Raw genomic sequence first — 14314 nt, 5'->3', positions numbered from 1 at the left:
TTGTCAATTCAAATCCCATAGTGGTAGAGGTAGTAAGAGTATAAGCAGTAATCGGAAAGATTAAGGTTTAAAGATGTTATTCAAAGAGTATAGTCCAGTGAAATAAATTTGGAAAGAGGGAAAAATAAAGGGACATGAAGAATTCAGAAGATTAGAATTTGGGAGAACACAAAGAGTGGATGAGCATGTACCATTACAGACGATTTTGAGCCATGTCACTCAAGGTCTCTAACCATAGGTTATTATCGTCTAGTGGATCCGAACCACATTTTGATGATATCAAAGACCTCAACTAGTAAGTTAGTATCTCCCAACACAATTCGACCCAAGAATTAATGACTCCATAAATAGATATCTAATTTTTATCGTTTACTAGTCCAATTCAGTGGTAAACTATATTCGAAATAAAGTTAAGTAGCGGTTGAGCATTCATATTATACATGATATCACATCAGTTAATAGTTCCATCAATTACATTATGATTTCTCGCTCAAGCTCAAAATCATTCATTCCGTGTTTATCATAGTCTATCTTTGACCAAACATAACAATGACACTTAAATTATCTTGAATATAACTATGAATTCCAATGATAAATTAAATACCGTTGTTTGAAGATCTTGGCAGATCATTACTATTGTTCAGATGATGATGAATACGTTTTGGATATATATGAAAATAGTTATTGGTTTAATAGTTGAATTCATGATTCAATTTTAGCTAGATTACTATGGAACACCTGTAAGCACTGGACGACCGTTAGATGCCAACTCAGTGGTCATGTGGTTAGGCGCTCGCGCGCTAGACTGATAGGCCCTGTGTTCGAATCTCACGGGGAGCCAAGAGTCTCATACTAGGACGAAACGACCGTCCAATGCTTTCAGGTTTTCCATAGTGGTCTAGCTTTAATTGACTCATGAATTCAATTGTTAAAAAAATCACTACAATCTACACAAAATCCCTCTGATTATAATAATCAAATACTCACTAGTGACTGTCTCCAAAAGTTATTTCCTAGAGTTCTAGTGAGGAGACGTGATCAATAGAGTTCAACCGGGTGTGTTGTGAGATATCAACTCACTGAAGACAATGGTGGATGTGTTGCTCAATTTCGTGGATTGGTTGAAGTTAGACATTAATACTGTCGGATGCCGATCCAGTGGTTAAGTGCTCGCCCGCGAGACTGATATGTTCTGGGTTCGAATGTCATGGAGTGGGATTGTGGATGCACACTGCCGAGAAGTCCTACTCTAGAATGAAACGACTATCCAGTGCTTCTAGGTTTTCCATGATGGTCTAGCTTTAATTGATTCATGATCTCAACTATTAAAATTACTTTAATGCCCATAAAAACCTTTAAAACAGTTATGAAAACATCTCGGTTTTTAAGTCCTGTCCTAACTTTTTCTTTAAAAAATGGGTATCAAGAAATAAGAATGATAACAAATATCACTATTTGTTAGCTTGATCTAGTAACTGTTATTTATTTAAATACCTAAACATTGATGCTACGCGGGTGCCGAGACTGAAGTAGGTGGTTATCTTGAGTTGCCAAACCCCGAGCCTTTGACCTAGAGGTCTAATCCACAGGGCAATTGAGAAATGTACGGAGATACAGTCTCATGGTCTCATGCGTACCATTGATTCCGAATGAAGGTTTCCCAACTCCCCTAGGTGAATCATTCGTACTTACTAAGCTGGATAAAGCGCCGGACATTTACTTTCGTCTTCTGAATTTCGTAAACAGCACCTCAGTAGCGAAAAAGGCAGTGGATAGAACTTCCGTGGCAGTGGTTATATGCACGTGACATATGAGAACATTTTGAAGGAAACAGCTAACTCTCCACACTCTCGGTCATACCAGGGCATTTGGGGGCAGTAACTGAGATGTTTACTAACAGAATACTACTTATATGTATTGTATATTTTAAACTAGTTTTCTGTTTCCATTTTCTTAGCTAAACACAGTTATACAAGCAAACGATCAACATAATAGTTATTCATAAATTATGTCTTTTCGGATATCCTATGAAAAATTAAGAGTGTTGAACATTGCAATACTTTTGATGGAGTGCACTTCTGCACTATCTGAAGTTTGTGCTGATGATGTTGTACAGAAGAACAATGAAAGCTCCATGACCAAACCATCCAGCTCAGAGAACGAAACTCCATCAAAATCATCCACCTGAGCTACAAATCTTCTCCACCGCCTCAACGTTGCAATACTACTTACACATTTATTGATAATTATGAAAAGACAGATATAAGTGATTTCAATTTGTTGAATCATTTGATATTAAACTTATCACTTGACTCAACCATGTGAGTAACTTCAAAGTGCTCTCTTGAGGTCAACGCGGATATCATAACAAGTAGTTAGAAACATTATATGAAACAACTCAGAAGTAGAAGCGCTGATGAATATGTATTTACTATTTGTCTTTATTTAGATTCTGAGTTTTTAATATATTTTTTACCTTTATTCCACGAATTATCAGGGGTAAATTAATTAGAAATACAGTGATCTTGATTGCTGTTAGAAGTATGAGGGTGGTTTTTATTTCCCCGTAGTCCATACGATAGAAAGGTTCTTCGAGAGGTACCTGAAAAGGAAATTCGGTTAGAGTTGATCTTAGTGACCTGAGAGTGTGACCGCAACACCAAAGGGACAAATCCATGAGGTCGATCGCACACAAACGTTTCTGAGTAATTTTTGTGTTAGCTCCGTACTTGTTACGATCTTACCACCGAAGAAAGATATCTGTGGGATAAGGCAAGGTGTGTGTATTTGGGGTCGACACTTTTCTAATTCCAATCTTCCTTTGAGGGAAGGCAGCATCGCTGCTATGCTGGCTGTCTTGGGGGGACCCCTTACTGCCATCAAACCTGTGTACAGTCAGCAGTATGGCTTCTCTCTCGTATCGTGAGTTTGCTGCTTTTAGTCTTATCGTCCTTCAACAGATCAGCCTGGCATGGTAGGACCTTGAGAAATCACTGGTTCATCACGATGAGTAAGCCTAAGCACCACATTATGGTAGCAGCAACGGCCGGGTTCTCTAATTATGCTGTCTATGCTTATGCTTTCCAATTATCTAGCGATTTACTGATATCCTGTGGCAACTTGAACTGATATGTCTACGTGACAGGTTCTGCATTGTTTATGACTGACTATCAATTGATGCATTTTGAATAAATTCAACTGAATTGTTTAGTTTATCTAAGTCCGTAAAGGGATAAACCTATTCACAACGTTCCTAGCAATTTTAATCAATTTCTCTTCACCTAGTAGGTGCCTGTTGCATACAAGAGTGTAATTTTCAGTAATCATTTCATTTTAGGCCTTAAAGTTTACTATATTTATGTTCTTAACTAGTTATATCTAGGTGTGCTACACTGAACTTCTCCATAACAGGGAGATGTGAATAATTCCCATCATTCAGTTTTGCTGGATGATTTTTATTTTTAATGAAATCTTGACCTTCAAGCAATACATCCAGCCATGAATATGATTTACGAATCGATCAAAGTTAGAGCATTATTGAAAACCTGAAATCAGTGGACGACCGTTTTGTCCCAGTATGGGACTCCTCAGCAGAGCGCATCCACGATCCCGCTCACGGGATCCAAACCCGGGTCCTGTCTGACACGCACGTGAACGCTTAACCTCTAGACCATCGAGCCAGCATCCAACTGTGTTAATGTCTAATCTCAACCAGTCCACGAAATTGTGCGACCATCTTCCATTGTACTAAGATAGATACCGGTCTCTACCTGATACTGATTAGCTCCACAGGTCACGTCTTTTATTTATCGTTTACAATTGTGATCTTTATCAATTTACATGATGTTGGATTTTGCTAATAAATCAAATTAGATAGTGGTTGGAGGTAGTCAACAGGAAACCCTAGACCTGAGTTTCGTGCTATTTGGCACTCGTCAGCAAGGTGTGTCTATAATCTCAAGGAAATTGACGCTCCCTGACGGATTCAACCCCGTGTCACCCAGCTTCATAGTTAGTGACGTTACCACTGAGCTATCCGAGCCGCGACTGACCTCCTGTAGGACTGAAATGTGTTCACAATTGATTGATCATTAGGTAGGGATATTTTTGAAATTTCGGAGTTGAATTTATAGTCATTTCCATCATTCTATACTAATCAATAGTAGGTTTACTAGATCACTTCATTGATAATATTTAATCAATAATTAAAATTAAAAACTAATATGATCTATGACTAAAATAACTAACAACTTTACTAGAATGGTAATTATGTTTTAAGGTCTATTTCAAAATAGAATTTCACGTAAGTTCCAATTAGAACTATGTGATTTAAAGTTAAGTGAGATAGTCAGTCAGTCACTAACAACGTAGAACTTCGTACGTACGTACATACATCATTTCAAGTTGCTATGCCACATGAGTACAAAGATACAATTGTCAGTTCAAATCCAACTGTGGTAGAAGTAGTATAAACGATAATCGGAAAAATTAAGGTTTGAGGATGTTATTCAAGGAGTATAATACAGTGGAAAGGGACATGAAGAATTCAGAAGATTAGAATTTGGGAGAACACAAAGAGTGGATGCACCTGTGCTATTACAAACGATTTTGAGCCATGTCATTGAAGGTCACTAATCATCGGTTTCTATTATCTCGCGGATCATAACCAGGTAGACTACACCTACCAACATGTATAAGTCCACTTGTCAGTGACTTTATGGATTAGTACCATATTTTGATCTGGCCGCCCCTAGATTTCTTCCAACCTATTACTACACAATAAAACATCGCACATCGGAGCAGTCGGTGATTGAGCATACGTAACACATGTCCCATCCTTCTCAAATGATGACCAGATCAAAATTACTCTGCATGATAAATGTCACTAAGATTGAACATATATATATATATATATATATATATATATATATATATATATATATATATATATATATATATATATATATAAACCACTAGGTCCCTCCTTAATGATATAATGATATTGTAATAGTACTTGAATATTTTGCCTATTGTTTTTTAGTCAGAATAGTTATTGCACACACTTTTGACAAGTTTAATGTTATCTAGTGTCAACTTTAGTTTTCATTGCCTATTTGCTGATTGATGTCATGTAATAATTCATTTGAATCTTCCCATTGATATTTCGGACTGTAATTGACCAGTCTGTTATTGGCATATGTGTATTCTTTGCGGATTACCTCGATACTGCGTTTATTCACAAGCATTATAAGGAAAGACGAATAATGGCTAACAGTAGAATCCATGACATGCGTTATGACTTATTCGAAACTTATCAACTGAATATATCAGCATCTTACAATTGATGTTCATTCTAGGACACACAAGTAAATGGCTATCAGAACTCAATAGCTAAATAAATAATATATGATAGTATTTGAAGCGAACCAAATGTCAGTAAGTTCGAGTCGTGGAGTATACATCAACTTTTAGATGCTGATACGTCTAGCTGACAAAATGTGTATCCTGGATCCAACTACTCACCACTATTCATCTATGCTTATTATACATATATGTTTATAACATTATCGAAACTCATAATAATAATAATAATAATAATAATAATAATAATAATAATAATAATAATAAGAAGAAGAAGAAGAAGAAGAAGAAGAAGAAGAAGTAATATCAAAGCTATAGGGTTATGTAGAGCTGAAAGTCTCAAATGAGGTGGGAGGTTCGCCATTGGTATTGTGGATGATTCAGCATTACTTTGGCAAGTTTTGCTGGCTGTTCATGCACAATATTGGTTTGCTGACTAACCGATTTCATTCATATTGGTGGTTGCTTTTCAATGTTCTCAAATATCACCGTCATTCGGATATTGTAAGGCATGTCACCATTGCTAACATTAATGAGTTTGACTATCGTGTAATCAAAATTGGTCAACTTTGGCCTGTTAGTGCTGTGCATAATTGTTTCATGCGATCTATGATCGGAATAACTATATATATGATATAAATGTGTATATGAATAGTGCGAATGATCCACCAGGGTACTTGATACCTGTGTGGTTACACCACAGAATTGAGCTGTACTATTCGGATTGTAGCATTAAAGCCTGTACGGTGTCTGGCTCTCCTGTTAAACTAGATTGAGTTGTACTGTTTAGGTTGTCATGTGAAAATCCGGATAATATTTGATTCTCCTAAAAACCAATGTTAAATTACCCTGACCTATAATAGTATATTATATAACTAACTAATTAACTAACTTATATCAATACCAAACATTAAAATAGTATAATAAACAATCAATATGGGTTTTTCTTTCTTCTTCATATAAAAACTTACCTTTTATTTTCACAATATAACATATAACAATCATATAAATCACACTTTTCGATATATAAAAGAATCATATAAAGATAACTATTGTTTATTCTTTCATTGAATTCAATATCAAGCAAATAAACAATGTAAAACTGTATTATATTGTAATCTATTGAATTGTATTGTATATTGTATTGTGTTTTATTGTATTGTACTGTATTGTATTGTATTATATATGTTACATATTCCTTGTAATATCATAGATTGGTTGGTTAATTATATAAGTCTAGTATTTCATATTATTATTAAACAGATACAACATAGTAACCATACATATCTATATACATATAGTTGGTTAGTTACATGTCATGTATAAGTGTTTACAGATATGTATATATAGACATATATCTATATTACTATCTGTTATGATATTTTAAGTGAGGTCAGAAACAATAAAATAAATGAGAGTATTTCAGTAGTATATAAAAAAAAACGTTTTTCCCCCCTTTTTTCTTTTTTCTTTCTTTTTTTTTTAAAAAAAATTTATTCTAATCTAAAACTCATTTCATTTAAAAGTTCTTTCCCGCTTTTTCTTTTATTTAAATTAATCATTTTACTTTATCATATTGTTAATTATCAAAATTACCTACATATTTTTGTATAGAAATTCAAATAAACAAAAAATCAATCAATCAATTCAAATGATAATCTATAAATGTTTCAAGGAATTAATATTGATTTCTATCAGAATGGGTTTTGTGGAGAGTTTAAGAAATTTCACTGATTGAAATCATGAGTCAGTTGAAGCTAGACCATCATTGAAAACCTGGAAGCACTCGACGGCCGTTTCGTCCTGATATGGGACTCCTCAGCAGTGCGCATCTACGATCCCGCACCACGCGGGGCTCGAACCCAGGACCTACTGGTTTCACGCACGAGCATCAGGTTTTCAATGGTGGTCTAGCTTCAACTGACTCATGATTTCAACTTGTGAAATTTCTAAAACTCTCCACAAAACCCATTCTGATAATAATCACCAGCTCACTAGTGACTGACTTCAGGAAAAACTCCTTGAGTTCTAGTGAGAAGCCGTTACCAGTGGAGTTTAACCAGGTCTGTTGTGAGATAGGAACTCACTGAAGACAATGGTGTACGGTGGCGCAACTTCGTAGATTGGTTGAAGTTAGATATTAACACCGTTGGATGCCGGCTCAGTGGTCTAGTGGTTAAGCGCTCGCGCGCAAAACCAGTAGGTCCCGGGTTCGAGCCCCGTGTGGTGCGGGATCGTGGATGCGCACTGCCGGGGAGTTCCATATCAGGACGAAACGGCCGTCCAGTGATTCCAGGTTTTCAATGGTGGTCTAGCTTCAACTGACTCATGATTTCAACCTGTAATATTGATTTAATAGAAAAAAGAGAAAAAGATTTTTCTTATTGATTCAACAATCACTTAATCAAGCAATCAATCGATTGATCAATCGAACACACATAGTGTAATATAAGTAAAGATGAAATCAGTATATATGTATGTAAATGTTTACGCAAAATACTTCGAAACCAATTGGCCAGACACTATTAGCAATAACCTACTATGGGAGAGAACAAACTAGATTTCAACAAAGAAAGAAATCAGGAAGTGGATAAGACAAACATTGAGGAAAGCACCTAACTGTATCACAAGGCAAGTTCTCACCTTGAGATCTTGAAGACCAAAGGAGAAGAGGAAGACTAAAGTACACATTACGCCGAGAAATGGAAACAGACAAACATGAGAAGAATGAACAACAATTGGATCGAACTAGAAAGCAAGTCCCAGGACAGAGTGGGTTGGAGAATGTTGGTCGGCGGCCTATACACCATTAGAAGTAATAGGCGTAAGTAAATTAAAGTAAGTAAGCAAAGTAAAGTAAGTAAGTAAATTAAAGTAGGGTAAGTAAGTAAGAAAGTAATTAAGTATATATGTATTGTGATAATGAACTAATTTATATACTGCAATGATTATGTATTATTTTCAAAAGGGGAAGGTTTGGCATGGAGGTTTTAGTCATTTTACTAGTTGAATCAATGAATTGATTAACATTAGATCACTAAGGAAAGTTTGAAAGCACTACATGACCATTTTTTTCTAGTATGGGACATTTCACATATGTTCACGCGTATACAGTTACTGTCAACAAAATATTACTCACTACCTTCTTGCGACATTACTGTTGTTTAGTAAATTGAGATAAAGAAAAGTGAATATTCGGCGATCTAACCGGGTCGGTGGATATGGATAATCCGCTTGGGCAGTTGGAAAACCCCGATTCCAAACCAATGGCACATATAGGCTGGCTTCTAGGATCCTGAAGGAACAAATGGTGTATGAGCTTATTGTTGGTCACCGGTTAACATGAGACTGGATCTCCTAACGTCGCTCTACTGCCTTATGGATCAGACCTTTAGACCAAAGATTCCAGGTTTCCACCCTTAGAAAACCACCTTTTTCGGTTTCGACACTCGAGTAGTATCCCATATCTCACATACGAAACAATTGACTTGTATGGGCATATTTATACAATGCCCCTTTCCACCGCTATATATACATATATATGTTTAAATAGATAAATAAGTTCATCAAAACAAAAATAGAATTTAAACACTTAGGCTACTATGATCTAACTATAGGAAAATCATATTTACTTTATACAATATGAAATTTCATTATATATTAACTAATATTGATCTATTGTGTAATAATTGAAGTCCATTAAAGAACTAGTCATTCAATGAAAACTCACTAATGGATTATTTTAAATAAGTTTGTTTTTGTAGTATCACATGGGACAGTGCTTCCACGTTCCATCGGTGGTCTTACATTAATCGATTCATGATCTCAATCAAAAACGTAATAATCTCCACAACCCCTATACTAATAATTAACATGTGCTCATTAGTGACTAGCTTTGTGAGAGAATTCTCGGAGTTCTAGTGAAAAACCGTGATCAGTGGAGCTAATCTATGTCGGGTAGAAACAGCTGTCGACCTCAGTACAATGGAAGATGGTTGCGCTATTTCATGAGTTGGTTGATGTTAGACACTAAAACCATTAGATGCCGATTCAGTGGTCCAGTAAGTTAAGCGTTCGCGCGCGAAACTGGAGGTCCTGGGTTGGAATACCGCGAGCAAGATCGCAGTTGCGCACTGCTGAGGAGTCCGATAATAGCACGAAACGGCTTTTCAGTGCTTCCAGGTTTCCAACGATGGTCTAACATCAATCGGTTCATGATCTCAATCAAAATAGTTTAGAAGTATTCCGATGAATACATTACATAATCAATATTCATCTAGAAATGTCGGTGAGTTTATAATTTATGGACAAACGTTATGTGGCGCTAAAGTGACCTTGACAATGTCTATCTACATACCATAGCTAAATGAGGGTTATAAACAAGCGTGAGTAATTAATATGAATATTTACAGTTGGTAATTAGAGTTAGGAATTACATTTGGATGATTTTCATCACGGATAGACATTAGCTATAATGCTAAAACTCTATTTAACCAAATGAGTGAATGAATTTCACGCCGAAATCTGACACCAGTCATCGTAAATCTGATTGATTCGTTCATAAATTATAATCTCGTCGATAAACCATCTTTAGGTTTCAGGAACAACACTAACAGATAAAAAAAAGGAATTTCAATCCAATGAAGAAAACGTGTAGACTGTTGATGGTTAAAGCTATAATTTAGGCCAATCAAAGACAATTCAACATATAACATGAAAAGTATAATTTCGCCTGGAGCCCAACCCTTGGGGTTACTGCCATCGGTTTCAAGCCCGGATTAAGGAGAAAGGTCGGGTATAGAGTTAGCAATCCCATCCAGTAGAGAACTAACTCACTAAAAAATGCTAACCAAAAAGAAAAAATAAATCAAACCATTAAACTTAGCCCTGGGAGTAGGTTTTCATTCAGATGAGTTATGACATCTAATGGTGAAAGATGAATTCCTTCATAAATCACGAAGCTGATGCCCCTTCTGAAAACCATAGCAACCATTAATTCAGATACATAGGATGTTCATACAATATGAGAGACCGAGAGAGTCATTCAAACTGCTGTTGTTGAACATATAACTGTATTAAATAATCTCTATAGTAAATGTATATGACAATCAATTCAAACCCATATACATTACACATTCAATAACCTATTATAACCTGAATTCTATGAGGGAAATTCAAACAAATATAATTAATATCAGAAGGAGCTTTTTTTAAATATTATAGTAACTTCAATAGTTGAAATCATGAGTAAATTGAAGCTAGACCACCATGGAAAACCTGGAAGCAATGGACGGCCGTTTTGTCCTAGTATTATGCTTCTCATCAACAATCCCCCTCCCCGCAAGATTCGAACACAGAACATATCAGTCACGCGGACGAGCACTTAACCACTAGACCACTGGATTGGCATCCGATGGTGTTAATGTCTAACTTCAACCAATCCACGGAATTGAGCAACACATCCACCATTGTCTTCAGTGAGTTAATAATCTCACAACACACTCGGTTGAACTCCATTGATCTCGTCTCCTCACTAGAACTCTTGGAAATAACTTTTGCAGACAGTCACTAGTGAGTATATGATTATTATTATTTGAATGGGTTTTGTGGAGATTTTTTAGAAATTTCAATGGTTGAACTCATGAGTTAATTGAAGTTAGATCACCATGGAAAACCTGGAAGTCTATCTTTGGAAAAACATAATAATGACACTTAAATTATCTTGAATACAACTATGAATTCCAATGATAAATTAAATACCGTTGTTTGAGGATCTAGGCAGATCATTACCAATGTTCAGATGATGAATACGTTTTGGGTATATATGAAAATGGTTATTGGTTTAATAGTTGAATTCATGATTCAATTGTAGCTAGATTACTATGGAACACCTGTAAGCACTGGAAGACCGTTAGATGGCGGCTCAGTGGTCTAGTGGTTAAGCGCTCAAGCGTGAGACTAGTAGGTCCTGTGTTTGAATCACGCGAGTCTGAATCGTGGATGCGCATTCCTGAGAAGTCCCATGCTAGGACGAAACGACCGTCCAGTGCTTCAATTGACTCATGAATTCAACCACTGTAGAATTGTTCATAAAATACCAGCTTTCCTATTTATTCATCTGCATCTAATACGTCTTTTTACAGGATTCATATGTAATATCGTCCACACGAGTTTATACACATTCGATTTGATTGACATCATTTTTTTATTGATTTGAACACATACATATTGGTATAAAAGAGCATCGAATACATATGCACCACACAAGTCTATTGATTTGCATGTGAGAGCTTGGATACTACCAGCCTAAACCCAATCAGGTGGTTTACTCAGGAAGCCAAACCCGGAGCCTTTGACCTAAAGGTCTGATACACAAGGCAGTTGAGTATCGCAAGCAGATGCACTCCCATGGTAGCTGGTGACCAACAATAGGTTTATTCACCATTTGTTTCTTCAAGATACTGGAGCAAGCCCATGTGTACCATTGGTTTGGAACCAGGTTTTTCAAACTCCCCTAGGTGAATCAATTTAAATGGTGAATAAATCAAAGTATATTCAATAAAATGTTTCTTAATATCAGTATAAGTTTATGAGGGTTATAGTATAGTGTATGCTACTGACGTTGACAGATAAAGAATAGTATATATCATCAATAGAAAATGAAATACCTGACGGTAAATGGTTAAGAAGTTCTTGTTCTAATTTCCTTCTCAGCTATAAATACTTTTACAGTTTTGATTATGGTTGTGGTAGTTCCTCACGTTTCAGCTCCATACAGAACTGTTTGACGTTCGTATTGAAGATTCTGACTTTGGTATGAGTTGACGGTTGTTTTGATTTCCAAATATTCTTCAATTTTAGAAATTTTCTCCTTGCTTTGCTAATCTTTACCCTTACGTCTGCATCCGATCCTCCTTGTTTATCAATGATATTGACCTGGTACGTGAAAGATTCTACATCTTCCAGTGGTTCTTGGATGTGTGTTCTTCGTGTTCTATTTAAGGATCTTGGTTTTTCCCTCGTGTATGTTGAAGCCTACTGATGCAGAGGCCACTGCTACACTACCTGTTTTCACATACACTTGTTGGTATATATTGGATAAAAGAGCATGGTCATCTGTAAAGTGCAAATCGTCTAGTTACATCCAAGTTGTCCATTGTATTCCGTGCTTCCCCTCATGTTTAAAGGTCTTTATAATGCAATCAACCGCCAGAACAATGAGAAAAGGTGAGAGTGGGCAGCCCTGTTTGACACCGGCTCTCTCTTAGTTCTCACGTCTTCTGTTGTCCTTCTGAATTTTTTATGAATGCAAATATGGTCAATTTGGTTCTATGAAATGTGATCCGTGGAAACTCACGTAGCTTTGTTTAAGCGCGTGCGTGGTAATATTATGCCATCTATTACCAATTTGTTGAATGTACATAAATTTAAAAGTGTCTCACCATTCTCATTTCATTTTCCCAAACCATGACATCCCATGAAATCAGCATATCCGATGTTGTCCTTTCTGACTTTAGAGTTTAGATCTACCATCGGGATAGTTAGCTCCTTTCCTAGACACGCTACTACTACTAACTACAGTTTCTCATAAAACTGATCTTTTTAGAATTCACCACTATCATTTGAATAACATTCATTGTGATCCCCTAATTCTTTGTTTTAAAAAACGCTCTGATGATTCTTGATTGATGAGATTCACATCCTATAAGTGCTTTTCGTGATTCTTTGTACAGCATCGGTGCAACTTCTCGTGTGTATGGTGCATTTTCTCCTTCATGACCAGAGAACAATAGCATTTCCCCCGAATCTAAACTTTCTGTTCAGCTTTGTGTCTAGTGGATGTCACTTATTCCGATAACCATCAAATTGTACCCCTTCATTTCTGTAGCTATCTGACTTGCCGTCGCGGTCTCCTACATTGTGCGAACATTTCACATACCTATATTGATTGTTAGAAGAGGCGTCAACCTCGTGACTCCCCAAGAATCTCGGCTTTCACCATGAGGCGTCATAATTCATCTAAATGAAGATCCTTCAATTCGCAGGGCAGGTTTTAAATAGTTTAATTTTATTTATACTAGTTAACACTTTTTAGCAAGGTTGTTTACTACAAGATACAGTTTCTGACCTCATGCCTATCTCTCGTCCTTTTTGTAGGCTTGGAACCGACAGTGACCTTAGAAGAGCTACAGAGTGAGTTATTTCTAATCTTTTTATTTAGATAATTTCGGAAATGAGAAGAATAACAGACATAAAATAAAATAGAATATAACCATTTACACTAATATTATATTTCTACTGTAGTGAATGAGAACACAGACGAACACAAGCAAATGTGTATAAACACACAAATTACAAAATCTCTTAGTAAATATCTTAGCACCATACAGTAAAATGTACTTCATTTGCAGAATGTCAATCAATTATTTCAGACTTGATTATTCTTTGGTTTCTACGTCAATCATCCTCTGTTCTTGTTCTCTTTCCTTTAATCTTTTTAAACTTTCTACCGACAGATATTTCACTTTCGATTGATGATACATACTACTTATATCTGTCGATATCAGTAGCAAATATCACACTATAATTAGATTCTTACAAGAAAAGTAAAAAAAAAGTAAGATGGTTTAAGAAAACATTGGTAAAGATCAATAGATAGACTCTTTGATACAGTTCATATGAGCATTTGTTGACACATGAAATAATGATAAACTTATTTACGCCTGTTACTCCCAATAGAGCATGTGCCGCTGACCAGCATTCTCCAACCCACTCTGTCCTGGGCCTTCTTTTCTAGTTCCATCCAATTCTTGTTAATTTTTCTCATGTCTATTTCCATTTCCCGGCGTAATGTGTTCTTTGGTCCTCCTCTCCTCCTTTGGCCTTGAGGATTCCATGTGAGGGCTTGCCTTGTGACGCAGTTGGGTGCTTTCCTCAATGTGTGTCCTATCCA

The 14314-nt window shown here is 36.1% G+C and overlaps 1 protein-coding gene across 1 annotated transcript in view; it reads right to left on the bottom strand.

Annotated features, from left to right (window-relative positions):
• SUB2_1 (Suppressor of the cold-sensitive snRNP biogenesis mutant brr1-1) overlaps positions 1–6500 on the bottom strand; it is a gene marked incomplete at both ends in the record, with an annotated part of 34683 nt that extends 28183 nt beyond the window's left edge. The window contains one exon of the mRNA XM_051209289.1: positions 6333–6500. The remainder of the gene's footprint in view (positions 1–6332) is intronic.
• Between the last annotated feature and the right edge of the window lie 7814 nt (positions 6501–14314).

Source organism: Schistosoma haematobium, chromosome 1, assembly GCF_000699445.3.
Source record: "Schistosoma haematobium chromosome 1, whole genome shotgun sequence".
In the NCBI taxonomy this organism is placed as follows: Eukaryota; Metazoa; Platyhelminthes; class Trematoda; order Strigeidida; family Schistosomatidae; genus Schistosoma; species Schistosoma haematobium.
Note: the sequence above shows the minus strand (reverse complement) of the source record. Positions and strands in the feature narration are given on the sequence as shown.